At 42.9% G+C, this 27,798-nt stretch overlaps 1 long non-coding RNA gene across 1 annotated transcript; it reads right to left on the bottom strand.

Moving 5' to 3' along the window:
* Window positions 1-26,718, bottom strand: LOC133067235 (uncharacterized). The gene is made up of 3 exons (XR_009695227.1): window positions 26,568-26,718; window positions 19,315-19,447; window positions 1-302 (listed from the first exon to the last, which is right to left on the bottom strand). It is a non-coding gene; the product is annotated as an uncharacterized LOC133067235 (long non-coding RNA).
* Window positions 26,719-27,798: the final 1,080 nt, after the last annotated feature.

The raw sequence follows: 27,798 nt of genomic DNA, 5'->3' as shown, positions 1-27,798 counted from the left end.
GGTCTCCAGGTTGGCAACGTGGGATGGACTCAGCTAGGCAGGTTCTGATTTCCTCTGGCTCAGTCCGGTGCTGAGTTAGCTTGGGGTTGGCTGGTGTAGGATGCTCTAGGATGACACAGCTCAACTCTGTTCCGTTTGGTCTCTCTTTCACCAACAGGCTGGCCTGGGTTTGTGCATTCACCTGGTGCTTGGACAAAGCTCCAAGAGATAGAAAGCAGAAGCATTCAAGACCTCTCGAGGTCTAGGCTTGAAATTGGCACACCGACATGCCTTCCACTGGCGGAATTAAGTCCAAGGTCATCCTAGATTCAAGTGGAGGAGAAAAGGACTTTATCTGTTAGGAAGAGCTGCAAAATCATATTGCAAAGTGTGTGGATACAAGGAGGGTAGAGATTGTGACCTTTTTTTTGCCATCTTCTACATGTGTGCATATAGAAACAACATAAGGATGTTTATTGCAGTATTTTTGATGATAAAACAATGAAAACAACTTAAGTATCCTTCAGTAAGGAGATGGGCAAATTGTGGCACATACATTCACTGAAAGGAATGAGCTAGGTCTCTTTCTAGGTCAACAAGAAAAAATAAAAAACTTTTTTTTGAATGAAAAAAGGGAACTGAAGAGCAATTTGTAAGACTAATAACATTCATATATTTTTCAAACCTATACAATATTACATATTTCTGGTGGGTTCATATGTTTGTGGAAATATTAGCAAGGTATATACATCTAACATATCAGTGACTATTCTTGGAGAGTGGAAAAGGAGGCAGTAATTCAGAGTGGTAGTCAGAGAGGATATTAGTTTTATCTGGTAGGTTCTCATGTAAAAAATACATTTATATGTATTCTGTGAAATTAAAAACTTAAATTTCACTAGAAGCTCATTTCTGGATGAGTCTCTTCCTGACAATGTTCTTTCAGGTCGTTATGAAGATTCTGCCATTCACTCAGTCACATTTAGTGAAGACTGCTGTGTTCTTCGCACTGTACTAGTTGCTAAGAGTGCTCAATCCTTTACCAAGTTCCCATCATTTTAGTCCCTAAGTCCTACAGTTTCTGACCCATATCTTCAAAGTCTCTAGCAAGAAATTCCAGGCTGTTTTTTCTTACTGCATCATGGAGTTCCTTGTTTATCAGAGAAAAGGGCAGTGGTTGGTGGAACTTAAACAATTTGGATCCAGGAACATGCATACCTCCCAGTGGACCTTCTCATGATCCAACAGGTGGATGCAGGGCTCACATACTGTGTCAGCATTGTTATTCATGTTCATCCCATCCCTACACTGTCTCACAAAACCTGTTCTGAGAGAGCTTGCTTCAGAAACTTTTACTGAGCAGAGGACAGAAGTCCATGTGCCTGTGTACTTGTTACAAGTGATGGGATGACAGGTAAATCCTTACCCAAGGTAGGCCAGATCAGTTTTTTTTGTACCAGAACTGTGTAACTGTGGTACAGAAATTCTGGTCAGTCTTTCTTGAATAGTTGGGCTAGCAGATTCAGGAGGACCAGATAGCTACCTTTTCCCTCATGCACTGAGAAATAGAGAAAACTTGTCTGCAAAGAGGAGTTTCTTTGTTAGACAATTGAGAATAGGAGCTGCTTTAGTTTGATGGCTCAGCTTCCAGTTTACCATGACTCTCAGTGTTTGGGGGGATGTCTACAGGAATTCCTTTAAATTTTCCAATAATCTCCCCAATTCTTTCTTTCGTTTTCCTTTTTCCCCAAAATTAGTCTGATGGGTTTCTGTTAACTTTTAATCAAAGAATCCTTTACTACAGAACCAGCCATCACAAAGCATGTCTCCTACATGAGGTGGCAACCTATTCCTTCATGCCAGGACCTGCAAATCTATCTTTGGAATCAAGATACACACCATTCTTCTGAATGTCTGGAACAACACCCTGTATGGAGAAAGTCTTACACAAGGGAATTGCTTTGACAGTTTAGAATTTCATATTCACTTCCTCTGTTTTGACATTTTTCTACTTCTAAATAATCAATAGGCCAAAGACGAACCTCAAGAAAAATTTAAAAAATACATTCAAGTGAATGAAAGTGAAATACAATATATCAAAATTTGTGGAACAGAGATAAAGTTGTGCTGATGGGGAAATTTATAGAACTACTCCCTATAAATTGGGAGCTGCTATACTTTAAGAAAGAGTCAATATATCAAATCAATAATCTAAGTGCCTACCTAGAAAAAGAAGAGCAAAAGAAGCCCAAATCATCAGAAGAAAGGGAATAATAAAGAATATATATCAATGAGATTGAAAATAAAAAATGAGAGAGAGAAAATAAATGAAAAAAGGCCTGGCTCTTTGAAAACATCAACAAAGTTGACACAATTTACCCAAAGCATAATTTGAATAAAGATCCCCTGGAGAAGGGAATGGCTACCCACTCCAGTATTTTTGCCTGGGAAATCACATGGAAGAGCAGCCTGATGGGCTACAGCCCATGGGGTTGCAAAGAGTCAGACACAACCGAATGACTAACAAACTACAGTTAGGATAATAGTTATAGTGTAGTATTTTATAATTTTATAAGGTAGTATTTAACTTATAATTTAAATACTCTCCCAAGCAAAATCTCCAAGCCCAGGTAATTTCACTGGAGAGTTCCACTGAATGTTTAAATAAGAATTAGCCCCAATTCTATAGAATCCTTTTCAGAAAATAGAAGAGAAGGGAATTCATTTTATATAGTAGTACAACCTTGACCAACCTAGACAGCATATTAAAAAGCAGAGAGCTTACTTTGCCAACAAAGGTCCATCTAGTCAAAGCTTTGATTTTTCCAGGAGTCATGTATGGATGTGAGAGTTGGACTATAAAGAAAGCTGAGCGCCGAAGAATTGATGTTTTTGAATTGTGGTGTTGGAGAAGACTCTTGAGAGTCCCTTGGACAGCAAGGAGATCCAACCAGTCCATCTTAAAGGAGATCAGTCCTGAATATTCATTGGAAGGACTGATGTTGAAGCTGAAACTCCAATACTTTGGCCACCTGATGTGAAGAGCCGATTCACTGGAAAAGACCCTGATGCTGGGAAAGATTGAAGGTGGGAGGAGAAAAGGACGAAAGAGGATGAAATAGTTGGGTGGCATCACCGACTCAATGGACATGAGTTTGAGTAAACTCCAGGAGTTGGTGATGGATACAGAGCCTGGCGTGCTGCAGTTCAAGGGTGTCAGGAAGCATTTAACAAGAGGCTTCCTGTGTGCTGTTTTGGATCTGTCAGGAACCCTCTGGCCCTTATTGATTCCTGAATATTCAGGAATTAAGAGGAGAGGCACGCCTTTCCCGGGGCTGAGGAATCCAGGCATTTCTCATTACAGTGATAAGCACCCTCTTCCTTTTTATGAGCCATATGGTAAAAGGTGATTGTTTGCAACTCTCTCTCTTTGATAGGGATGTCTTATGTTTTTTAAGTCTGGAATTTTAATCTTTGTCTTTGCTGAGAATAACCACCTTGTAAGACAGTATATATGCCCACGCCATGTTGATTAAAACACCTTTGCTCCATCAGAGCTTTGGTCCCCGTGTCTTTCTTTCTTTTCCTTCCTTCCTTCCCTCCTTCTCTCCCTCCCTCCCTCCTTTCCTTCTTTCCTTCTTTCTTCTCTCTCTCTCTCTCTGTCTCTCTATTTCTGGCTAATTCCTTGGAGCGTGGAGGCCCGCTGAGCTCACTTTCTTGCCCCGGCTTCTAAGACCCTCTCGAGAAGGCGCACTGTGCCTTCACCCACTCGAGAGGGCGCCCGGTGCCTACGTGCAGCAGCGCAAGCCCTAAGAACAGGGCTCTATTGGCTTTCCCCGTAAACCAGGGGATATCAGCCTCTTTCTCTCTGTTACTCTCCGGACCACCAGGTTCTGGTCCATTAAAGGACCAACAAGCGCTCTCTCTTACTTTCTTACCATCGACTCCGGACCACCAGGTTCCGGTCCATTAAAGGACCAACAAGCGCTATCAACCTCTTTCTCTCTCTTACTTTCTTATCGTCGACTCCGGGCCACCAGGTTCCGGTCCATTAAAGGACCAACAATGGGGTCGCAAAGAGTCAGACACAACTGAGTGACTGAACTGAACAACCTTGACATCAAAACTAGATAAAAGTACTACAAAAAATTATAGCACAATATCCCTTAGGAAAATGGATACAAACACTTCTAACAAAACATATCAAATAAAATTCAGGAATATGTAAAAGGAAATATACTCCATGATGAAATGAGATTTATTCCAAGGATTCAAGGTTATTTAAAAAAACTAAACATGCAACTATCATATGACCTAGTATTTGCAATTTTGAGCATTTAGCTCAGAGAAATAGGACTTATATTCAGACAAAAGCCTGTACATGAATATTTATATCACTTGTATTCGTAATAGTCCAAATGTCTTTCAAACAGGTGAATAGTTAAAAAAATATATATGCAAACAAAAAAACCTTGGGTACATCCATACCATGGATTACTACTCAACCAGAAAAGGAACAAACTATTGATACACACAACAATCTGGACGGATCTCTGGAGAATTTTGCAGTGATAACAGCAATTCTCTAAGGCACAGGTCTGTATGATCCATTTATATAACATCCTTGAAATGACAACAGTAAAGAAATGGAGAACAGATTAGAGTTTGCCAAGGGGTAAGGAGGGGGTAGAAGTGAGAGGGAAGTAGATGTTGCTTTAAACGGGCAACATGAGAGATCCTTGCAGTGAAGGACCTTTCCTATTTTTTCACTGCATCAGTTGTCAGTATCCTGGTTGTGATTAATGTAGTACAGTTTTACAAGACTGTTACCAAGAGGAAATTGAGAAAGAAGTACATAGGACCTTTCTGTCTTATTTTTTAGAACTGCATGTGAATCTACAGTTATCTCAAAATAAAAAAGCTTATTTAAAAGTAAAAGAAACAAAATACAAAAATTTTTCTAAAACAGTAAATGGTGTTTTAGGAACCAGGATGAATATTTTGAAACTCAATCATATCTATCCTCCATGTGAAATGCTTTAAACCTCCCTTTACCAACAGGAGAAAGTCCAGACTCTTGTGGTTAGGCATGTGGATAACTATTGAGAAAAACTATTTTTTTTCTTGGGGGGAAAAGTTCCACAAAAGAGTGAACCACATTTTTTTCCCCAGCCAAGATGGTAGCCAGACCTCTGGGTCCTGAAGGTGTGGACTTTCCTTACACCACCAGGAGGTAGTTAACAACTATAACGGGTCCTTTGAGAGTTCTCAAACCAACAAAGTATAAACAGAGAAGGGTTTGTCTTTCCTAGCTATCTAATTTGCTCAGCCAAATCCCTTTCCTACTGGGTATAAGGGAACTTTATGACATCTCGTCTTGGTTCAAAACCTTCTAAGGCTTACCTAGCTATTAAAATAGTGTGTTTCTTAGGGAATATTCAGTTGCGTTAGGTACTTTTTCCTCTGCCAAGTCCATTTTAATGCCCTCTCTCCTGGAGTTGGACAGCGTGCCTCTTGCATGGAGGCCCTGGCAGGGTTTGAATGGCAGTTGCGCAGTTTGTTGTTTTTTAACCAAGCTGTCTGCTTGCTTTCTTTCATCTCCTGGTTCCTTTCCTTCTAGTCCTTCAGGCCCACACCCACTGTCAGGAGCAGGTGTGGGGAAAGGGAGTAGACTGGAGAATGCTGGTTAGTACAGGTTCCCAGTTGCTGGGCCATGCAGCTGGCAGAGCCTTGGAGAACCGGCTCTAGAGGGTATGGCTGCCTGTGTACCTTGAGCAGGAACCACTGAAGACTGGCTTTGCAAAGCTCAGCAAGGCCAGGAGAAGCTAAGTGACTCATGGAAATAAAGTTAAATGGCATAATCAGAATTTTAATTAGGGTTAACCCCATAGTCTGCCCACTTCCTTGCCTGGTCTTCCTGGGAATCTGTGCAAAGTAATACAGGCAAGGGAGTGTGCATTCATGTGAAAATTTGCAGAGGAAGGTCATAACCTCCTACAGCTTCCAACCCCATGTCCAGCACTCTGTGTACTGTCTTTTCAGCCTGTTTCTTTATCTCTATCTTCAAATGGAGACAAAATAGCCAGTGACATTACTGTAGGATTTCAAAGCTGGTAGGCATATTAGATGTTACCTAGTGTGGTTTTTGTGGGATAGGGCATTTGGAAATGCATGAAGCTAATTACTTTTGCATAATGTGGTGGTGGGGATGATTTTTAAAGTCCTTAATCTGTGGGACAGTTGTGCTGACAAAGATTCTCTCCTCAACCAAACTCTAGCCAGCCTCCTCTGAGCCCTCTTCTTTTATTTATTTATTTACTATTTTTAAAAGCAGCTGTGTGCCTTCTTTTTTATTTATTTGGCTGCCCTGGGTCTCACCTGCAACACGTGGGATCTTTGATTTTTCTTTTGGCATATGGGATCTTAGCTGATCTTTAGCTGGCTTAAAACTCAACACTCAAAAAATGAAGATCATGGCATCTGGTCCCATCACTTCATGGCAAATAGATGGGGAAACAATGGAAACAGTGACAGACTTTATTTTTGGGGGCTCCAAAATCACTGCAGATGGTGACTGCAGTCAAGAAACTAAAAGACGCTTGCTCCCTGAAAGAAAAGCTATGACAAACCTAGACAGCCTATTAAAAAGCAGAGACATTACCTTGCTGACAAAGGTCCATTTAGTCAAAGCTATAGTTTTTCCAGTCATCATGTATGGATGTGAGAGTTGGACCATACAGAAAGCTGAGTGCCGAAGAACTGATGCTTTTGAACTGCAGTGTTGGAGAAGACTCTTGAGAGTCCCTTGAACTGCAAGGAGATCCAACCAGTCCATCTTAAAGGAAATCAGTCCTGAATATTCATTGGAAGGACTGATGCTGAAGCTGAAGCTCCAATACTTTGGCCACCTGATGCAAAGAACTGACTCAGAAAAGATCCTGATGCTGGGAAAGATTGAAGGCAGAAGGAGAAGAGGACAACAGAGGATGAGATGGTTGAATGGTGTCATCGACTCAATGGATATCAGTTTGAGCAAGCTCCGGGAGTTGGTGATGGACAGGGAAGCCTGGAGTGCTGCAGTACGTGGGGTTGCAAAGAGTCAGATATGACTGAGAGACCGATCTAACTATCTTTAGTTGTGGCACATGAACTCTTTCTTAGCTGTGGCATGTGGGATCTGGTTCCAACACCAGGGATTGAACCCAGCCTCCTGCATAGGAGTGTGGAGTCTTGGCTACTGGACCACCAGAGAAATCCTTGAGCCCTTTCCTTGAAGTAAGGCCTCAACTTTGACTATAAAGTCTTGAACTAATACTAACAGTTTCTAACAGTTCAAGGGCAACTTAAAGTGTCTGCCTGATAAAAACCCAAGGCTGCCAGAATCATTTGCTGTTTGCTTCAGCAACACCTGACGATAGGGCCCCTGTCTCTCAGTCTCTGTGGGAGGGTAGGGGCCTAACTTTCAATTAATAAGCTTCAGTCAATAAGCCAGTTAGCAAATCTAGATGGCTTCCATGTGGACTAACACCTTTGTCCAGTTCTTTGTAGTTTTTCCTTGCTCACTGCTCACTGCCTCCTTCCTGCTCCTCCGTTCCCTCTGCACAAATAGAACTGGTGCTCAGCTTTCCCTCTACTGTCAGTTTCTGAATAAATCTGCTTTCACAAATTTAACTAATGTCCAGCTGTGTTTATCTATGACAGTTCACAAAAAAATTGTTCTGCCCAAAATACCACCCTTGAGAAACAGGAATCTTTTTTCCAAAACAAGGTCTCATAAGTGTTTTCACTTTGTGAAAATTTGTACACTTATGAACTGTGTACTTTTCTGTCTATATCTTATACTTCTTATATTATAGATCAATGCAACAGAATAGAAAGCCCAGAAATAAACCCATGTGCCTATGGTCAATTAATCTACAATGAAGGAGGCAAGAATACACAACAGGGAAATAGTGCTGGGAAAACTGGACAGCTAATGTAAAAGAATGAAACTAGAACATTCTCTAACACCATACAGAAAAATAAACTTAAAATGGATTAAAGACCTAAATGTAAAACTGGACCCTATAAAACTCTTAGAGGAGGGAAGAAGACTTCCCTGGTGGTCCAGTGGCTAAGATTCTGTGCTCCCAGTGAAAGGGCCCCGGGTTTGATCCTGGTCAGGGAACTAGATTCCACATGTTGCAACTAAGTTTGCATGCTGCAGTGAAGACTGAAGATTCCATGTGCTGCAACTAAGACCTGGTGCAGAGCTGTGGTACATATATATAATGGAGTATCACTCAGCCATAAAAAGGAATGCATTTGAGTGAGTTCTAATGAGGCAGATGAACTTAGAGCCTATTACACAGAGTTAAGTAAGTCAGAAAGAGAAAAACAAATATCATATTTAATGTATACATGTGGAATCTAGAAAGATGGTACTGATGAACCTATTTGCAGGGCAGCAATGGAGATGCAGACACACAGAACAGACTTGTGAGCATGGGTTAGCGGGAGGGAGGGGAGGGTGGGACGAACGGAGAGAGTAGCATAGAAACATATACACCACCATGTGTAAAATAGATAGCCAAGGGGAATTTGCTGTATCACCCAGGGAACTCAAACCGGGGCTCTCTGACAACCTAGAGGGGTGGGATGGCATGGGAGGTGACAGGGAGGGTCAAGAGGGAGGGGACATATGTATACCTATGGCCGATTCACATTGCTGTATGTCAGAAACCAACACAATATTGTAAAGCAATTATCCTTCAATTAAAAATAAATAAATAAATAAAAAGACCTGGCATAGCCAAATAAATAAATATTAGGGAAAAAAACAACCTCAGAGAAAGAACATGGGCGGAAGACTCTGACATAAATTGCAGCAATATCTTTTTGGATCCACCTCCTATAGTAATGAAAATAAAAACAAAAATAAGCAAATGGAACCTAGTTAAACTTAACTTTTGCACAGCAAAGGAAACCGTATACAAAACAAAAAACACAACCCACAGAATGGGAGAAAATATTTACAAATGATGTGACTAACAAGGAATGAATCTCCAAAATATACAAACAGCTCATGAAGTTCAATATCAAAAACAAAACAAAACAAAAAGACATACAGATGGCCAAAAAGCACATGCAAAGATGCTCAATATCTCTAATTATTAGAGAAATATAAATCAAAACTACAATGATGTATTACCTCATACCAGTCAGAATGGCCATCATCAAAAAGTCTACAAGCAATAAATGCTGGAGAGGGGTGTGGGGAAAAAGGAACCCTCCTACACTGTTGGTGGGAATATAAACTGGTTATAGCCACTATGGAGAACAGGATGGAGGTTCTTTAAAAAACTAAAAATAGAGCTATCATATGATCCAACAATGCCACTCCACTCCTGGGAATGTATCTGGATAAAGCCATAATTTGAAAAGATACCTGGACCTCAGTGTTCACTGCAGCAATATTTACAATAGCCAAGACATGGAAAGCAACCTAAATATCCATCAACAGATAAATGAATAAAGAAAATGTATATGTGTACAATAGAATTGTACTCAGACATGACAAAGAATGAAATAATGCCATTTTCAATGACAGGGATGAACCTAGAAATTATACTAAGTACAATAAGTCAGAAACAGAAAGTGCCATATAATATCACTCATATGTGAAATTTTTAAAAATGATTGAAATTAACTTCAACTAATTTAAAAAAAAATGAACTTACTTACAAAACAGAAACAGACTCACAGACTTAGAAAACAAACTTATGATTAAAAGAGGAAAGGTGGGGAGGGGAGAAATAAATTAGGAGATTAGGATTAACATATACATACTATTAAATAAAAATGGATAACCAATAAGGGCCTACTGTATAGCACAGAGAACTCTATATTCTGTAATAACTTATATGGGAAGAAAATTTGAGTATACGTATATGTCTAACTGAATCACTTTTCCATACACCTGAAACTAACACATTGTTAGACTAACATTGTGTTACAATGTTAACAAGTCTAACATGGTTACAACTAACATTGTAAATCAATTATATTCCAATATAAAATAAAAATGTTTAAAAGAATAAAGATTGCAGAAATAGACCCACATAGTTATAGTCAACTGCACTTTGACAAAGAAGAAAAGGCAGTACAATGGAGTAAAGACAGTCTTTTCAATAAATGGTGCTGTAACAATTGAACATTCACATACATATGTAGATACTTAGGCCTTACACTCTTTACAAATATTAACTCAAAATTATCTGAATGCAAAACTATAAACCTAGAAGAAAACATAGGAGAAAACCTAGATGACCTTGGGTATGGCAATGCCTTTTTAGGAATAACACCAATGATATGATTAAATATGAAAGAATTTATTGTTATGCTAGACTTCCTAAAAATTAAAAGCTGTTCAGTGAAAGACAGTATGAAGAGAATGAGGAGACCAACCACAGACTGGGAGAAAATACTTGTATAAGACATATCTGATAAAGGACTACTATTCAAAACATAATAGAATTGAATCTGCCTGCAATGTGGGAGACCTGGGTTCAATGCCTAGGTTGGGAAGATCCCCTGGAGAAGGGAACAGCTACCCACTCCAGTATTCTGGACTGGAGAATTCCGTATGGTCCATGGGGTCGCAAAGAGTCAGACACAAATGAGCAACTTTCACTTCCACTTTTCATTCAAAATATATATGGGTTTTTTTTTTTTTTTTCAGGTCCACAAAGTAAAGAATGAGCTAACAGACTGCTTTAGGCATCTGTTTTAGTCTCACAGCTCTAAACAATTTCCAGTTGCAGATGTTAAAATATCCAGAATCCACGGAGAACAGAACAGACAACATAACTCATCCAGCCTCTGCTGCTCCGAGGGCCTTCTGCAATTCACAGTATTTGATGACATGTGGGCAGTCAGCTTGCCTGTGTTCACAGGCTGTATTCAATTCACTGCAGCTTATAAAACCTTTCACAGAGAGTCATTACAGGGCCAGACATCTACGCTGGGGATGTACAAACATGAAAAAGTGCCAGGGCCTTCAGGAGCTCTTCGTTAGCAGAGAGGACAGGTGGAGAGTCTCTGCACACAGTCGACAGGCTCTGCCCTGCACCAGGGAGACTGTGGAGAGGTGAGGGAGCTGGGATGCAGCCTGTGCTCCTGTTGACAAGCTGTGTGTCTGGCTCTGGAGGAAGGGGTGACTGTTTCTAATATGCACAAATGGGCAAGGTGTGCTCCCTGCAGCCCTGGACTGAGGTACGGCCTTGCTCCTGCTGCTGCTGCTGCTAAGTCGCTTCAGTTGTCTCCGACTCTGTGAGACCCCACAAATGGCAGCCCACGAGGCTCCCCCGTCCCTGGGATTCTCCAGGCAAGAACACTGGAGTAGGTTGCCATTTCCTTCTCCAATGCATGAAAGTGAAAAGTGAAAGAGAAGTCGCTCACTCGTGTCCAACTCTTAGCGACCCCATGAACTGCAGCCTACCAGCCTCCTCCATCCATGGGATTTTCCAGGCAAGAGTACTGGAGTGGGTTGCCAGTGCCTTCTCCGGAGGTACAGCCTTAGAGTTCATTAATATAAAAAGAAAAGTGGGACTTCCCTGGTGGTCCGCTGCTTAGGAATCTGCCTTGCAGTGCAGGGGATGTGCGTCTGATCCTTGGTTGAGGAACTAAGATTCCACATGCTGAGAAGCAGCTAAGCCTGCATGTAGCAACTACTAAGCCCCTGTGCTCCGGGGCTCATGTGCTGCAACTAGATAATCCATGCACCACAACAAAAGATATCCAACTAAGAGCCGACACAGCCAAATAAATACATAAATATAAAAATTTTATGTAAAATAAGAAAAGTGCTGTCCTAGAGGCAGATATCAATAGCTGTGAGGTGGGAGGAGGGAGCAGGAGAGTCTTCTGGGGGAAGGAGTTACAGGGAGTGACAGAGATTGAGGGACATTTCAAGAGGGCTTTGGAAGAGGAACAGGAATTTGCTTGTTTAGTGAAAGAAAAGCAAACGAGGCAGGGGAAATAGAGTGAGCAAAGATGCAGAGGTTTGACATTACAAGATCTGTTTCTAGAATAGGGAGCAGTTCAACCTGGCTGACGGAGGTAAGGTCAGAGGGTAGCCACAGCCAGATGGTGCCGGCTGTCTAAGCCACACTGAGTGGTCCTCAGATTCTGGTGTGGTCTGAAACACATGGAAAGCCTGTTTACAAGTGTGGTTTCCTTGGCTGGAGCCCCATAGATGAGTTCTGATTCAGGAGGTTTGGGGAGGGGCTCAAGAATGAACATTTAAAATGATTTTCCTATAGGATCTGGGTATAGTGGTCAGCTGGTAAAGAATCCGCCTGCTATGTGGGAGACCTGGGTTCGATCCCTGGGTTAGGAAGATCCCCTGGAGAAGAGAAAGGCTACCCACTCCAGTATTCTGGCCTGGAGAATTCCATGGACTGTAAAGTCCATGGGTCGCAAAGAGTCAGACATGACTAAGCGTCTTTCACATTCACATAGTGGTCAGAGAAGAAACAGTACTGAGACAGAAGGGTGTTCAGAGGAGGTTAGGCAGCACAGGGTCTGCTGGACTCACTGGAGCAGAGCTTGCCAGCTATCAAGTGGAAAGAGGTACAGCTGGGGGAATCCACTTTGCCTGTACGTGCTCTTAGAAAGCTATCTCAGAGGCCAACCCTTAATTAATTCCCCCCACCCCCAAGTGCAAAGGTCTGGAAACTGCTTAAAATGTGAAGAAATCAGACACTGGGGACAAAGATTTCAGGACTAAGCTGTACCACCTGTGGGTTGGGTCCCTCCCAGCTAGTAATTACCTCCCCTCCGAGTCTCTGTCTGTACACCAGTAGGACCTCAGGGCCCCTCTCAGCCACATGATATATGAGGTTTCAGTCCCTCCTAGTGAGAGGTTCATTGTATAAGGGGATGCTGAATAAGGCCAGGAAAAAAAAAAAAAAAAGACTCTAACAGTGGAAGCTGTAACAGACTAAGAATTTTAGGGAAGGAAAGTTCTTTTTTGCCCAAAACCTTCTCAAGCCTCTCCGAGTGCCTCCCAGCACCCAGCGCAGTGCCTTACACCTTGCGGGCATTCGATACATACCACTTAATGATGAACAGCATCAGCATGTCAGTGTTGGCTTTTCAGGACTGAGCACATCTGAAATGCCTTCTCTGTACTTCATTCAGGCAATGATCAGCCTACGTTTCATATGGTGACCCTCCTATTATCCACACTTATTAATTAAGGTTCTCAATTATCTGGATATTTGGAAATATTCTCAGGTAATAATAACAGTAACCCTGGGAGGCTGTAACCTTTAGGTGATGGAATGGGGGAAAGAAGTAAAGGTTTTAGAGGTGATGAAAAGTTTATCTTGGGCTTAAAAAACCTTTAATATATGTAGATTTTGGCTTTGAAACTTGCCAAATGGAGGCAGTTTTGTAGGATATTTGAAAGTATAATAGAAAGCCTATACCAGACAAAGCAGCCTTTGGTTTGCTGGTGAAATGGTGTTCCTTACCAGCACAAATCAAAAGACATGTGTACATTTCCTCCACTGGTATTTTCTGGGACCATCTCCCAGACAAACCACCACCGCTGGGATCCTTGTCTCAGGTAACATTTCTAGGGAAACTCCAACTAGACATCAAGTCACTGGGAGGGTGATGCTGAGGGCATTGATCTGCAGTTAGGGTGCTAGAAGAGACAGGGCTGTCACTGGGTTTGCAAAGCTGTAGAGAAAGTAGCTGGGAAGACCTACATTAAAAAAGCTGAGGACAGCAAAGACCCATGGTAGAGCTGGCACCTGTGGGAAGAGAGGGGTAACCTTGAATGGATGCCTACTCTGGCGCTGATCCTGTGTTTGGTGTTAGACACACATCACCTCTCTCAATCCATACAACCACAGTATAAATCAGGAAGGGGTCATCTCAGGCCTGGAGGAGGGATTTGAACTCGGGCCTCCCTGGCGCCATAGGCTGGGCTTTGTCCCCAGAGCAGCCCCCACGAATGAGTAACTGTCAGTGGCCAGTGTGGTCTTACAGAGAAGAGCCAGGGGTGCCTCAGGCCAGGCGAGGCAAGGCATCCCAGCGGGGAAGGAAGGACCTTTCAGGAAGTTGAGGTCAGTCATACCGGTTCTCAGCAGATTCAGAAACTTGGTCTACGCCTCTAGCAGGCGTCTGGCCCAGAAGAACTGAAGGAAAGCAGTTAAACTCTCCGGAGACTTATGCATGATCGAGGTAACAATCTGTCGGCCAGATCCTCATATTACCGTGTATTAGTTTCCTACTGCTGCTGTAACAAATTGCCACAAGCTTAGTGGCTTCAAGCAACACACAGTGGGACCTAGAGATGATCAGACTAAGTGAAGTAAGCCAGAAAAAGAAAGAAGACGATAATATGACACAGCTTATATGTGGAAGCCAAAAGAGAATAAGATACAAATGAACTTACATATAAAACAGAGCAACAGACACAGAAAACAAACTTATGGTAATCAAAGGGGAAAAGAGGCTGGGGGGGGGGGAATAAATTAGAAGGTTGAGATTAACAAATACACACCATGCTATTACATATCAAATAGATAACCAAGGGGACTTGCTTGGTGTTTCAGTGGTTAAGAAACCACCATGCAATGCTGGGGATGTGTTTGACCCCCTGGTTGGGGAATTAAGATCCCACATGCCTCAGAGCAACTAAGCCCACATGCCATAACTAGAGAGTCTGTGGGTCACAACAAAAGAGCCCACAACTTAATGATACAATGAAGACCCAAGTGCCACAATTAAGACCCAAGACAGACAAATAAATACATAAATAAATATTTAAAAAATAGGTAACCAACAGGGACCTACTGTATAGCATAGGGAACTATAATCAATATTTTGTAATAACCTATAAGAGAAAAGAATACGAAAAAAAGATATATATGTAGAGCTAATTCACTTTGTTGTATACCTGAAACTAACAACATTGTAAATCAACTATGCTTCAATAAGATAATAACAACAACAACAAAACCCCCTACAGATGTATTATCTTGCAGTTCTGGAAATAGAAGCCTGAAATTTGTTTCACTGGTCTAAAATCAAGGTGTGGGCATGCCTGCGTTTCCCATCCAAGTACTAACCAGGCCCGACCCTGCTTAGCTTCCGAGATCAGACGAGATCGGGCACGTTCAGGGTGGTATGGCCGTAGACATGCCTGCGTTTCTTCTGGAAGCTCTAGAAGAGAATATTCTTTGAGTTCTCCAGCTTCTAGAGACACCCTTCCTTCATTCTTTGGCCCTTTCATCTATCTTCAAAGCCATCAGCATTGCCATCTCCCCATCTCTCTCTGACCCTGTGCTCCTGCCTCCCCCTTTGGATTATATTTGGTTTATCTAGATAATGCAACACAATCTCCCCACCTCAAAATCCTTACTAATCACATCTGCAAAGTTCGTTTCACCACATAAGGTAACACAGAGACAGGTTCCAGGGATTAAGATGTGAATATCTTTGGGGGTCAACCAACGATACTCAACCAATTCACCAATCCTTTGGTCATTATTCAGCTAACCACAGCGGGTCTGTTTTTCTCTCCACTGGAGCAGGAAGGCTCCATATAAGTCTAGTCTATGACCAGTGACTGCTTGGGGAACCTGAGTCTAGAGCCTCGTGGTGTGGATGATCTCCATGGTCAGAGTTATCAGTCAAACATGAGCCAGCCGAGCAACAATCCTCCATCCAACAAACAAGGAGTGGGAACCTCTGGTACTCAGGCCTTTCTCCTTGTTGATGCCGTGCACTTTCATCACACAGACCACATGCCATTGGTCAGTTACTACTCTCTACTTATAGATCTGGGTGGACCCCAACTCCCCCGCATGGCACATTAATAAATCATTTCTTCTGGTTGTTTGATGGAACCTGACCTGTCTCACCCTCGGTCCCCATTAATTGTGCCTATTAACGTGGTCTGACAGACCATGCTACAAACCGGTCTCCAGAGACTGTGTTTAACCCAGGTCAGCCCAGGACCTCAGCGCTCCCTGCTCTCTCTCTCCCTGTCTCTGTATGCATGCATGCTAAGTTGCTTCATTTGTGTCCTACTCTTTTTGACCCCATGGACTATAGCTCAACAGGTTCCTCTGTCCATGGGATTCTCCAGGCAAGACTACTGGAGTAGGTTGCCATGCCCTCCTCTAGGGAATCTTACCAACCTGGAGACTGAACCCACGTCTCTTACATCTCCTGCATTGTCAGGCGGGTTCTTTACCACTAGCACCACCTGACTTTTGATCATATACTCCAGGCTTTTCTGCCTTTCCTCTGTGGTTTTGACAAGCTGTTAGGACTTTTCTCTCTGCTGGATTCTGTGCACAGATAATCTCATCTATTATGTGTTTCAGGTTTTTTTAAAAAAATTATTTATTTATTTATTTGGCTACGCCAGGTCTTAGTTGCAGCAACACAGGATCTTCGAACTTCATTGTAGCATATGAACTCTTAGTTGTGGCATCTGGGATCTAGGTCCTTGACCAGGGATTGAACCTGGGGCCCCTGCATTGGCAGTGTGGAGTCTTAGCCACTGGAAGTCCCTCATCCATCATGTGTCCATTTTTATGAGTAACCTTGTCTTGAAGTTTTGAGGATAACTAACCTTACCTTCAGATGTACTGACCTTTTAAAACAACAACTCTTACTCACAGTTGTCTGTTTTCCACTTAGTGTCTACCTCTGAAATTCACCCAAAGAATGTCCCATGGGAATCTGTTTACCTGCCAGGCACTGGGGTAAGGGCCCAGGGATATGATAGTGAGCAGCTGTGTTCTTGGTCTCACAAAGCCTAGAGACCAGTAGGGAGATGAATCTTTATCAAATAATCACACTCATGAATGTGTAATTAAAAATGGAGGTAATTACTCCTTTTAAAAATGGAGGTAATTACTCTTAAGAAAAGAAACATGGTTAGTGAAAACTTAAAGAGACCGGCTCTAAATAGGGGGTCTCATGGGAAACTTCCCTATGATGTTCCATTCGAACTGTGATCATTGGGTGAGTGGAGGAGAAAGGTGGGGGAAGCCGTGAGGTTAATGTGGCTGCAGGCAGAGAGGGCTGGATGAAAAAAGGGTCAAGATGAGGTGGCAGAGGCAGGTAGAGACCAGGGAAGGGTTCTTGGTTTTAGCCTAAGAGCAAAAGGTTTTTAGCAAGGGGAGGGTGTTGACACAATCAGATTTGGGTTAGATCATGGCCAACAGATTTTGTTGGGGAGGGGAGTGCAGAACTGGAGCAGAGAGAGTAGTAAGGAGGCTCTCACAGTAACAGAGGAGACATGAAGGTGACTTGGTCAGTGTGATGGCAATGCAGAACAGAAGTGGCTAGTTCATGGGATTCCCCTGGTGGTCCAGTGGCTAAGACTCTGTGCTCCCATTGCAGGGGGTCTGGGTTCAATCCCTGGTCAGGGAACTAGATCCCACATGCCACAGCTAAGAGTTCACATGCTGAAACTAGAAAGAAAAGATCCCACATGCCACAACTGAGATCTCATGCAGTCAAATAAATAATAAAATTAAATTTAAAAAAAGAAGAAATGGCTGGTTCCTTGTGGTCATTTGAAGGCAAAACCCATCAGGGCACGTTTAACACGCAGGGCAAAAGAATGAAAGGCTTCAAAGACAAAACAAGCTTAATGGCTAACATAAATTCCTATTAACTGAATGTGTGTTTACATTCAATTGCAATCAAACACTTAAAAAGAATGAAATGCTCACTCTTGTGTTTATTCTGACAGGCTTAATGAGAACAGATGCATTCAGTGTGAGAGAGCTGCCCATCCTTATGAACCTGAGACATGACCACGGTGGTGGCTTCTGGAAGAAAATGACATACCCAAGATCAGGTCCTTGCATGGACAATATGGTTGCTGATTTTACCATCAGACTCTCTCTCACAGTCTTCATAGTAGAGGGAGGGGCTGTCTCTAAAACCAAACCACTAGCAGAGCGGGCTGACCTTAGAAGGAGAGGCTTACAATAAATGGGAGAATTCTGGGAATCCAACCTCAAGAATGCTAACCTCTTTCCCCACTTGTGACTGCCTTTTGAACTTGAGGATTTGGCAGTCATTCAAACCAAATAACTCTGGGGTGCAAAAGCAACAGAGTCCAGAGCAATCTCTGGCTCATTGTTTCAGATTAGATGTCTTTATTGGGCAGGTCTCTGAATTCTTGCCCCTTTTCACTTACAATAGATTCTCTGGTCTAATGAGAATCTGCACAGATATATTTTCCTTGATATGCTTTTCTATAACATGGAATTTGGTTGCTTCACTGGGAGAGAAATTCTAAGACTTTAAACTTGAGTCTCTGGTCCTAAGTATCCTGCTGGCACTACCTGGATGTTTCTCATTAAAATCACTTGTTAAAGTGAGTGGGCCCTTATGGAACAGCCTGGCAGATTCTGTTTACCCAAGGGTCAGAGATCTGAGACCTCTGAGCTCAGCAGAGGGGCAGTGGGGAGAGAAGTGGGTATCCTGGGATGAACACTGAAGGCTCCCAAATGGGAAGTAGGGTCAGTGAGCTCCAAACTTGGCCATTACATTCAATTATACATTACGAGAGGGGAAGGAATAATTAAAACAAATTTGCAGTTAATAATTATTGCATCCAGGACTTCCCTGGTGGTCCAGTGGTTAAGAATCTGCCTGCCAATGCAGGGGACGTGGGTTCAACCCCTGGTCCAGGATGATTCCATATGCCTCGGGAAACTAAACCCTTGTACCACTACTGAGCCCACACTCTGGAGTCCATGATCCACAACAAGAGAAGCCACTGTGATCAGCCCATGCACCACAACAAGATAAAGTCCACACGTGGGAAGAAAAACCCAGCACAGTCAAAAATAAATAAAAAACCCAATCAAAGCAAACAAAAACTATCGTATTCAACCCAATGCACATCTAAAGCTCTGAAATCTCAGTTGAGATCTATGCACATCTGAGCCCTGACCTTCATCAAACCGCTACTTCATTATTAATATCTGTGATTCTCAACCTGCACTTCGAATCATGGGGGTGGAGGTATGGGAGTTGGGGGTTTTAGTAAACAAACACATGCCTTTGCTAATGCTCTCAATCATTTCCACATGACAGGTGAGTCACCCAACTCACTCCATTTGTACCTTACCTGATCCTATAAGGCAAGCTATGGCCACTGCAGTTCTGCTCTGTTATCTGTCTACCTGTCCAGCACATTTGCCCCTGAAACAAGGCATTCACCTGTGTTTCCTGTTTGAGTCCAGCTCCTATTGCCTGTCTTAGCACTGGAACCTTGTGTGGTTTAAGAACATGGATACTCACCTCTTTGACACTCTCCTTTCTGGTCTCTGCTAATTCCTGCTTCCAGGAAAATGACTTGGCTCTGACCTGCTTAGTCAGGGCCTACACCCTCCATTAGGGACTGTGGGCAGCTGCTAAGATCTTCGTAAGCAATCTGTGAAGTAGGAGAAATTGGAGAAATTAACACTCAGATGGTAAGTGCTCCTATAAGACCACCCAGCTCTGGACTTTACTGCTTTTTGATTCTATAATACAAAGAATTCATTGTTCTAATTTCAGTTGTTAAAACATCAAAAATTATTACCCACTTACTTGGAGAGTGAGGATTAAATTGATACAGATGCAAATTTAGTGAGACTAACATAAACAAGGCTTGGGTCCTTGGGAGATACTGACTAAATGGTGGGCATATTACTCCCAAGTGTTGTTTTGTATTTAGTCAACTCTGGTTGTCATGACAAAATATTGTAGATTGAGTGACTTCAACAATAGATATTTATTTACTCACAGTTTCGGAGGTTGCAACTCTGAGATCATGGTGCCAGCAAGGGCGGGTTCAGGTGAGACTTTCTTTTTGGTTACAGCACACAGTGGACCTCATGTGTCTCTTAGAAGGATACTAATCTTATGGTATCAGGACCCTGGACCTTTATGATCTGAGGTAACCTTAATTATCTCCTAATGGGTTCTACCTCCAAGTATTAGTGATTAGAGCTTCACTTTAGGAATTTGGGACTTCCCTGGTGGCTCAAAAGGTAAAGAATCTGCCTGCAATACAGAAGACTTGGGTTCGATTCCTGGGTTGGGAAGATCCTTTATAGAAGGGAATGGCTACCCACTCCAGTATTCTTGCCTGGGAAATTCCATGAACAGAGGAGCCTGGCCGGCTACAGTCATAAGGTTGCCAAAAGTCAGACATGACTAAGCAACTAACACACTTTTAGGAATTTGGGGGGACACAAGTTAGTCTTGAGAGTCCCTTGGACAGCAAAGAGACCAAACCAGTCAATCCTAAAGGAAATCAGTCCTGAATATTCATTGGAAGGACTGATGCTGAAGCTCCAATACTTTGGCCACCTGATGTGAAGAGCCGAAGCACTGGAAAAGACCCTGATGCTGCAAAACATTGAAGGCAGGAGGAAAAGGACATCCTCTGTCAAGAGGATGAGATGGTTGTATGGCGTCACTGACTTGATGGACATGAGTTTGAACAAGCTCCAGGAGTTGATGATGGACAGGGAAGCCTGGCGTGCTGCAGCCCATGGGGTCGCAAACAGCTGGACATGACCGAGTGACTAAAGTTAGTATATAACATGTTTCTAGAGAAATCACTAAATCTTGAAAAGAACACAAAGGTCATCTTTTTATTTGCACATTCCTTCCCAACAACTCATTTCTCTGCACAGTCTCCTTTCCTGAGGTACAGATGAGGGAAGGGCACCTTGCTCCCGTCAGGCTCCAGGAAAGTTTATCCAAACAGACTTTAACTGTTTCAGGGTTTCTCCTGCCCTTCGGTTGCTTATCCACACAAATGCCTTAAGGATTCCCAGAGAAAGTGCCTCATATTCTAAGACTCAGGCTTCCACCCTGGATTCAACACTGTGTTCACTGGGCCAATCTTCCCATCTTAAGAGAAACACTAAAGTACAGGGCTGCTTTTCATCCCCTGGGGAAGGAAATGACGACCCACTCCAGTATTCTTGCCTGGAAATCCCATGGACAGATTGGGCTAAAGTACATGGAGTCTCAAAGTCAGACATGACTTCAGACTAGACCAGAGAGCCATTTTACACAGGAAGTAAAGAGGATGTTGGAAAACAACCCCAATTGTAGGTCTGAAGAACTCATCTCAGTGACAGCCATGGCCTCCAGCAGCATCCTCCACAGTGAGAGGTCAGAGGGTTAGCTTCCCTCAGGAGAGATCAGAACTTCAAGTTTTGTCCTAAGAGGCTTTTTTTTTTTTTCCCATTTATTTTTATTAGTTGGAGGCTAATTACTTTACAATATTGTAGTGGTTTCTAACACCTATCTTACTCAAACTCTTCCAGAAAATTGCAGAAGGAGACTTTTCTCATTAAGTTGTTACAAGTTGTTAGAAGTTAGGCTCACTGAGAAAATCTTAAGAGGTCCTTACTAAAATACTTTCAAGAAGCCATGTCAGCAGGGCTCTTCTGTGAAAGGGAAGTTAGAACATTTTAGATGGTCAGGGGCCCGAGTCACTTTCTACAATGAGCTGGGCAGTTTTTCAGAACTCTGTACCATCAGCATGGGTGAAGGTGTGAGAACTCATGATAAAGAAGCCCTGTAGTTCGTCCTCTTCAAGGTGTCCACTTTGGCTTCAGCCAGCAGTGTGTGTGCTAACTCACTTCAGCCGTGTCTGACTCTTTGCAACCCTACGGACTGTAGCCCGCCAGGCTCCTCTGTCCATGGGATGCCATGCCCTCCTCCAGGGGATCTTCTCGGCACAGGGATCGAACCCTAGTCTCTTAAGTCTCCTGTTTTTGGCAGGTGGATTCTTTACCACTAGTGCCACCTGGTCAGCTGGCAGACCAGAGGTTAATTCCAGCCTCTGTCACTTCTGTTATCAAGCTATCCCATTTGAGCTCATTTTCCTCAGCACAACCCTGAGAGGGAGTGTAACTGAGAGTGGGGTCCAGCTGCTGACCCCTCAAAAGCCAATTACATGGCAAGGTTGGTGGAAAGGAAAATTTGCTTTCTTTTGGAAAAGTGAGAGATTAAACAATTTAAGATCTATTGTTAGTGAAGGGTAGAACTTTGGGCCCAGAGCCAGGCTCAAGAATAAACTTAAAAAGATAGTTCTTGAAAGCAGAGAGAGGAGAATGAAAGAGCAAAATGCTTTCTTAACCTCATTTGGCAAAAACAGTTGCATACTTTTGCCTCCCAAGTGAATCTCTGTATTATCCTGTGGAATTGGTGGACATAATCTTTTATTTACTATTATTTTTTCCATGAGAGTTCTCTGACCAGAGATTGAACCCAGACCCTCAGCAGTGAAAGTGTGGACTTCTAACCACTGGACTGCCAGGGAATTCCCAATTTCTTTTGTTTTTAATAATTAATTGATTAGGCTGGGCTTCCCTGGTAGCCCATATGGTAAAGAATCTACCTGCAATGCAGGAGACCTGGGTTCAATTCCCGGGTGGAGAAGATTCCCTGGAGAAGGTAATGGTGACCCACTCCAATATTCTTGCCTGGAAAATCCCATAGACTCCTCCCATAGAGCAGTCTGGCTGGCTGTAGTCTGTGGGGTTGCAAAGAGTTGGACACGACTGAGTGACTCACACATTCAGGTTTTAGCTGTGGCACGACGGATCTTTAGGTGTAGCATGTGAACTCTCAGTTGTGGCACGTGGGGATCTAGTTCCCTGACCAGGGATTGAACCCGGGCCACCTGGTATGGAGATGTGGAGTCCTAAGCGCTGGGCGGCGGCTGCGCGGCGCTGGAGCAGCATGCGGCTGAGAGAAGATACCCCATGTCTAAGGCCAGGAGAGGCGGCTAAGAGGAGATACCCCATGTCTAAGGCCAGGAGTGGCGGCTAAGAGGAGATACCCCACGTCCAAGGTCAGGAGTGAAGGCCATGAGGAGATACCCCACGTCCAAGGTAAGAGAAGCTGTGAAGAGATACCTCATGTCCAAGGTAAGAGAAACCCCAGTACGACAGTAGGTGCTGAGAGAGGGCATCAGAGGGCAGACAGACTGAAACCACAATCACAGAAACCTAGCCAATCTGATCACAGGACCACAGCCTTGTCTAACTCAATGAAACTAAGCCATGCCGTGTAGGGCCACCCAAGACGGACAGGTCATGGTGGAGAGGTCTGACAGAATGTGATCCACTGGAGAAGGGAATGGCAAACCACTTCAGGATTCTTGCATTGAGAACTGCATGAACAGTATGAAAAGGCAAAAAGACAGGACACTGAAAGATGGGAACTCCCCAGGTTGGTAGGTGCCCAATATGCTACTGGAGATCAGTGGAGAAATAACTCCAGAAAGAATGAAGAGACGGAGCCAAAGCAAAAACAACACTCAGCTGTGGATGGGTCTGGTGATAGAAGCAAGGTCCGATGTGGTAAAGGCCAATACTGCATAGGAACCTGGAATGTTAGGTTCATGAATCAAGGCAAATTGAAAGTGGTCAAACAAGAGATGGCAATAGTGAACACTGACATTCTAGGAATCAGCGAACTAAAATGGACTGGAATGGGTGAATTTAACTCAGATGACCATTATATCTACTACTGTGGGCAGGAATCCCTTAGAAGAAATGGAGTAGCCATCATAGTCAACAAAAGAGGCCAAAATGCAGTACTTGGATGCAATCTCAGAAATGACAGAATGATCTCTTTGTTTCCAAGGCAAACCATTCAATATCACAGTAATCCAAGTCTATGCCCTGATCAGTAACGCTGAAGAAGCTGAAGTTGAACGGTTCTATGAAGACTTATAAGACCTTTTAGAACTAACACCCCAAAAAGATGTCCTTTTCATTATAGGGGACTGGAATGCAAAAGTCAGGAAGTCAAGAAACACCTAAAGTAACAGGCAAATTTGGCCTTGGAATACAGAATGAAGCAGGGCAAAGGCTAATAGAGTTTTGCCAAGAGAATGCACTGGTCATAGCAAGCACCCTCTTCCAACAACACAGGAGAAGACTCTACACATGGACGTCACCAGATGGCCGACACCAAAATCAGATTAATTATATTCTTGGCAGCCAAAGATGGACAAGCTCTATACAATCAGCAAAAACTAGACCAGGAGCCGACTGTGGCTCAGATTATGAACTCCTTATTGCCAAATTCAGACTGAAATTGAAGAAAGTAGGACAAACCACTAGACCATTCAGGTATGACCTAAATCAAATCCCTTACGATTATACAGTGGAAGTGAGAAATAGATTTAAGGGACTAGATCTGATAGACAGAGTGCCTGATGAACTATGGATCGAGGTTCGTGACATTGTACAGGAGACAGGGATCAAGACCATCCCCAAGAAAAAGAAATGCAAAAAGGCAGAATGGTTGTCTGAGGAGGCCTTACAAATAGCTGTGAAAAGAAGAGAAGTGAAAAGCAAAGGAGAAAAGGAAAGATATTCCCATTTGAATGCAGAGTTCCAAAGAATAGCAAGGAGAGATAAGAAAGCCTTTCTCAGCAATCAATGCAAAGAAATAGAGGAAAACAACAGAATGGGAAAGACTAGAGATCTCTTCAAGAAAATTAGAGATATCAAGGGAATATTTCATGCAAAGATGGGTTTGATAAAGGACAGAAATGGTATGGATCTAACAGAAGCAGAAGATATTAAGAAGAGGTGGCAGGGATACACAGAAGAGCTGTACAAAAAAGATCTTCACGACCCAGATAATCACGATAGTGTGATCACTCACCTAGAGCCAGACATCCTGGAATGTGAAGTCAAGTGGGCCTTAGGAAGCATCACTACGACAAAGCTAGTGGAGGTGATGGAATTCTCGTTGAGCTACTTCAAATCTTGAAAGATGATGCTGTGAAAGTGCTGTACTCAATATGCCAGCAAATTTGGAAAACTCAGCAGTGGCCACAGGACTGGAAAAGGTCAGTTTTCATTCCAATCCCAAAGAAAGGCAATGCCAAAGAATGCTCAAACTATCACACAACTGCACTCATCTCACATGCTAGTAAAGTAATGGTCAAAATTCTCCAAGCCAGGCTTCAGCAATACATGAACCATTAACTTCCAGATGTTCAAGCTGGTTTTAGAAAAGGCAGAGGAACCAGAGATCAAATTGCCAACATACGATGGATCATCGAAAAAGCAAGAGAGTTCCAGAAAAACATCTATTTCTGTTTTATTGACTATGCCAAAGCCTTTGACTGTGTGGATCACAATAAACTGTGGAAAATTCTGAAAGAGATGGGAATACCAGACCACCTGACCTGCCTCTTGAGAAACCTGTATGCAGGTCAGGAAGCAACAATTAGAGCTGGACATGGAACAACAGACTGGTTCCCAATAGGAAAAGGAGTATGTCAAGGCTGTATATTGTCACCCTGCTTATTTAACTTATATGCAGAGTACATCATGGGAAACGCTGGACTGGAGGAAGCACAAGCTGGAATCAAGATTGCTGGGAGAAATATCAATAACCTCAGATATGCAGATGACACCACCCTTATGGCAGAAAGTGAAGAACTAAAGAGCCTCTGAGGAGAGTGAAAGTTGGCTTAAAGCTCAACATTCAGAAAACTAAGATCATGGCATCGGGTCCCACCGCTTCATGGCAAATAGATGGAGAAACAGTGGAAACAGTGGCTGACTTTATTTTTTGGGGCTCCAAAATCACTGCAGATGGTGACTGCAGCCATGAAATTAAAAGACGCTTACTCCTTGGAAGAAAAGTTATGACCAACCTAGATAGCATATTAAAAAGCAGAGACATTACTTTGCCAACAAAGGTCCGTCTAGTCAAGGCTATGGTTTTTCCAGTAGTCAGGTATGGATGTGAGAGTTGGACTGTAAAGAAAGCTGAGCGCTGAAGAATTGATGTTTTTGAACTGTGGTGTTGGAGAAGACTCTTGAGAGTCCCTTGGACTGCAAGGAGATCCAACCAGTCCATCCTAAAGGAGATCAGTCCTGGGTGTTCACTGGAAGGACTGATGTTGAAGCCGAAACTCCAATACTTTGGCTACCTGATGTGAAGAGCTGACTCATTGGAAAAGACCCTGATGCTTGGAAAGATTGAGGGCAGGAGGAGAAGGGGACGACAGGGGATGAGATGGTTGATGGCATCACCAACTCAGTGGACATGAGTTTGAGTAAACTCCGCGAATTGGTGATGGACAGGGAGGCCTGGCATGCTGCAATTCATAGGGTCGCAGAGCTGGACACGACTGAGCAACTGAACTGAACTGAACCACTGGATTGCTAGGGAATTCCCTATCTCTATTCTTTTCCCCTCTAGTCCTAACAATTCAAATAGCATTACTTGCCTCCAATCCTATTTAAACACAGTGCCCATGCAGACACTGAAAATGTGTTAGTGTATTCAGAGGCTGGACATATGACCCAGAATCTGCAACCATTAATCTTATCTCACACAGGCATCAAGTGAAAAGACAGAAGGTGGAAGTCCTTACAGAGCACTCAGGTACCAGAGGGTGGGTTGGCAGGCCCAGAGCTACATGTGAATGAACCACAGAGTCACTGGAAATCCTGTTGCTTTTTATCACCTATTGTATGGGTTACTGAGTAGCTTCTTAAGAGCTGTACCTAAATACCATCTTAAGAGTTATTCTTCTTATTTCTATGTTGCAGGTCTCAGTTTGAAGTGTTTTCTTCTCTGTTTCCTTCATCACTGAGAGACCAAAGATCAAAGTCCAGGTCCACCCTTAATTCTTCCTCCCAGAGTCTCCATCAGGCTGCGTCTTCATTAAGTTTTGTCTCCTTCTCAGAGATGCCTCCTTGCTCTGGGTGCACAGGTCCCAGGTCATGTCCCATCAGCTGTCCCACACGCTGCCTTAACCACCTGGCCATCAGGCTCTCCAACAGGGCATTATATGCTTCTGCCAGGTACTCAAAACAGTTGTGTCTCACAGGAGAAATCCAGGCAGCAGACAGTATTAATATCTTCATCGAGTACTCTGTCCACACCAAGAAAGGTGAGAGAGATAATTGGTACCCAAACTTCCTTTTAGAGGACGAGAGTAGCCAGAGCTGCCCCTGGAATCCATATCACAGCCAGGCCTGTAGTGTGGAGTGGGGTGGACAGAAGTGAAATCACTGACAGGTATTTGCTGGAAATCACCCGTCAAGAATTTCAGTTTTGCTGAACTATTAAACCAGCAACACAAATTCCAGATATTCTGAGAAGAAATATCAGATTGGCAACATGAAAATTAATTGGTATCCAACTGCTAGCATCTAGACCCAGCTGGAAGGAATGTTCAGGCAAACAGAATCTGGTGTGATGTTTTTAGCTGCTGAGAGGGAGCCAGGCCTCTTAGCTTCGCTGTTTGTGTCAGTTCCCAAGGGAACTTGAGTGGAAAAAGCCCCCTCCAGTTTTCTCAGTTTTTTGTTGCCCATTTGCTAGATGCCTTGCCTGAAAGAAGTGATGTGAATCTTGTGAACCAGAACCTTGGAAATGACTCTGACAGTTTCAGATGGGAGAGAGAGTTTCAACGATGAAAACTTTTTTGCTTAAAAAAAAAAAACTTATACCCTTTTCAGTATTTCGTATTCTGGTACAGATACTCAATAAAATCCATGGAAAATGACTTGAGGCATAATTTTTATAAATTCAAAATCAATAGTAAAATATAAAGGGAAGTGCTTTATTAAGTAAAAAAATAATTGTTAGAAATATTAACATAAGCAGAGGTTGATTTTAGGCATCCGGGGATGTTTTATTGTTCCCCATCCTGGCTTGTCCTTTATATATCTAACTTTTTTTTTCTGGTAAGAAGGTAGATTTTAGAGGGAAAAAACTTATCTCATTTTAAAA

This window comes from Dama dama, chromosome 12, assembly GCF_033118175.1.
Source record: "Dama dama isolate Ldn47 chromosome 12, ASM3311817v1, whole genome shotgun sequence".
NCBI lineage: Eukaryota > Metazoa > Chordata > Mammalia > Artiodactyla > Cervidae > Dama > Dama dama.
This window is presented reverse-complemented; position numbering and strand designations above follow the sequence as displayed.